This window comes from Citrus clementina, unplaced genomic scaffold, assembly GCF_000493195.1.
Source record: "Citrus clementina cultivar Clemenules unplaced genomic scaffold, Citrus_clementina_v1.0 scaffold_5, whole genome shotgun sequence".
NCBI classification, from domain to species: Eukaryota; Viridiplantae; Streptophyta; class Magnoliopsida; order Sapindales; family Rutaceae; genus Citrus; species Citrus x clementina.
This window is the reverse complement of record NW_006262201.1, coordinates 3451317-3454176: the sequence shown is the minus strand read 5'-3', so window position 1 is coordinate 3454176 and position 2860 is coordinate 3451317. Positions and strand designations below refer to the sequence as shown.

The window sequence follows — 2860 nt, the reverse complement described above, 5'->3', positions numbered from 1 at the left end:
ATTACAAGTACCATCTCCGAAAAAAAAAGTGGATTGATATATTGCATAAATTTACGACAAATAAAAAAAGGAAGAAAGGTAAGTAGTTTTAAAGTAAAAGCTCAGCACAGCTTATTAACAACGTATTTATTTTTTAGCAGTATAACATTTTTTTTTGACATTTTTCAAATAAGTATCTTGTGAAATAAACATCCATGCAAATGAAATAAACTAAGCTTTATTAAAATAAATAACAGGATAAATAAATAATTAAAACATATGGTTTCATTCAAAAGTCATCAATTGTGATCACCATATCAATTGCAATCATTTTACCATTGAGGGGTAATAACACAACAATTTTCCAGTATCCTGCCTCATGGTCAATACTTATAATTGTTGTATAAAATTGAATGTGTTCTATCACTTGCTCAGCAACTACAACGAAACCCAGCAATGTAAATGGAAAAAGAAATTTTTTTTACATAAGCCGTATAAAAGATGCCTTGCAAATATCAACCTATATTTACTAAAGCCAACCCTAAAATTCTGCAGCCAACAAAATTGCAACAAAGCCGCAGCAAAGTTCATCATCCAACAGATTCTGCCCCCTCCGAATAATTTCCAGCTATTCCAACTGTAAGACACAAACAAGAAAGCAAAAACCAAATCCCATAACTAGAAGTATAAAAAATCTTGCCAAAATATTTACTGAACCCACGAATGTAACTTGCTTTCTCATAACTCAGCAACAAAGACACCACCACCAAATCTCGCATCCATAATAAGATACAAAACCAAAGCAAAAATGAAACATTTCTTCTTCATGGACGACATTGCCATTTCCACTCTTATTATTTCTCTTAAACTACTTTTCTTTTCCTGTTCCTTAAAATGCAGAGACAAGTAAGAATTCCAATTACAGGCAGGCGATGATGCAAGTTCCAAGCACTCACAAAGGGCTTTCGTGGATAAGTTTCTCAATCAAAATCAAATTAAATCAAAATCAAATTATTGGTGAGTGAATTTTATTTTATATATTACCTCTCCTGCCTAAATAAGATTCTTGTGCCTCAGCATTAAGTCCGCTGCCAAATCCGACCCGGAGCTTGAACTTTACTTTGTTGGTACTAAACTCGCACTTGATGGACAGTTTGAGAGCGAAGCGGACAGATCTATGACTTCAAAAGCCTTATCCTAACGCGCCACAAGGCAATCTCCCAGAATTACTGAGAGAATACCAAAACTTCCCCTAAAACTGCAGCACAAAATATGTAAGAATAAAAAGCTGTAAAAAATAGCAGTTCAAATATTCAAATAGGTGCAGATAAAAAATACAAGAAATAATGTAGCGCGGTCCCAATACTCAAAAACATTTTGCCATCACTGCTCCAGAGATGTGCAAGAAAATGAAAGACATTAAACTAAATTTCAAGGATTCAGTAATGAAAGGGAAACAAAAGCATGTTGGAAAACCCCCTTAAAAAAAAAAAAATTAGTCCCACACTCCTCCATAACTCTGACCTTATCTATCATTGCATGATAAAAATTCTAACAAGGACACAAACAAAATACTATGAAAGCTTGGGTTAAAAACTGACTATAGACACTCCCTGAGTTGCACAAGTCCGTATATTGAACTATTCAAAACATCTCCTCTCACACTGCAATAAAAGTTTGCAAAAATGAAAGAGAGCTTAAGCGTTCTTCCTTATAAGAATTACTCAAAACATCTCTTCACAAAAGCCAAAAAAGTTTGCAACAATGAAAGAGAGCTTAAGCATTCAAATAAGACAAAATATTACTCACATACAGTCTACTCTAAAGCATTCATAGATAGAAGAAAAAAACTAAAGAGAGGTTTTGGGGCGGGGGGAGCTCATTACAGAGAACCCAAGTAGCAAAGTCTAGATACTCCACATAAACTACGAACTTTCCAACATCACATGCACAAAATAAATAATAATTACTCAAAATTTACCCAAATAGAAGAATAATACCAATGAGCCAATGTCGATTCTCAACATATATGCTCCGATCTCTTTATAGGAGCAACTTGAGAGAGAGAGCAGCAGCACCAGTCGAGACAAAGCAGAGACGCAGCAACACCACCACCACCAGCCGAGACAGAGCATGGACGCATCAGTAGCAGCATCACAAGTTATTCCTAAAGAGAGATGCAACAGCAGCAGTCGATCCTTAAGAGAGAAATTGTAGCAGCAGCACCACCACCACCACCAATCGAGAGAAGCCGAGACACGACAGCAGTCGATTCTGGTTGAAGAACCGTGATGGAGAGGGAGACAGCTGTGACGAATCGTGGTTGAAGAACTATGACAGAGAAAGAGATGTGAATTTCGATCGGGATAAGGAGATTAGGCTTGGGTTTTGTTTTGCAATTTCTTTTTTGATATAATTTCTGATTCATCTGAGAACGTGTTTAACACGAGAGCGAGAGTGAGAGCGGGAGCGGGAGCGGGAGCGGGAACATGAGCGTGAGCAGGAGCGCGAGAGTGAGCAAGAGCGAGAGCGAGGAAGAATGTGGGGATGGAGAGGGAGAAAGATGAGGATTTTCTGGTTCAATGTTCCGGGGGGGGGAGGAGAACAAGGGGGTGGGGGAGAAAGAGAGGGGGATGAAAATGCTTTTCTTCCGGTTGCCCTTCTTTTTTTGCTTTTATTCACGTTTTCTTTCTTTTTTTTTCAAATTAAAACCTCAACCGTTGGATTCAAATAAACTGAATCCAATGGCTCAATGGCAGCCCCTGCACCATACAGGGGATTTTAGGCCCTGCATGGTAGCCGTGTCCACCCTTTTTTATTTCTTTAAATCTGTTAGTGGGTCCCGATGCCAGAAAGTTTTGACTTCACTTTATTTCTTTTG

At 37.8% G+C, this 2860-nt stretch overlaps 1 long non-coding RNA gene across 1 annotated transcript; it reads right to left on the bottom strand.

Moving 5' to 3' along the window:
- Positions 1 to 418: 418 nt before the first annotated feature.
- On the bottom strand, positions 419 to 2583 carry LOC112098492. Its single transcript, XR_002905587.1, has 3 exons — positions 1980 to 2583; positions 1024 to 1237; positions 419 to 616 (listed from the first exon to the last, which is right to left on the bottom strand). It is a non-coding gene; the product is annotated as an uncharacterized LOC112098492 (long non-coding RNA).
- Positions 2584 to 2860: the final 277 nt, after the last annotated feature.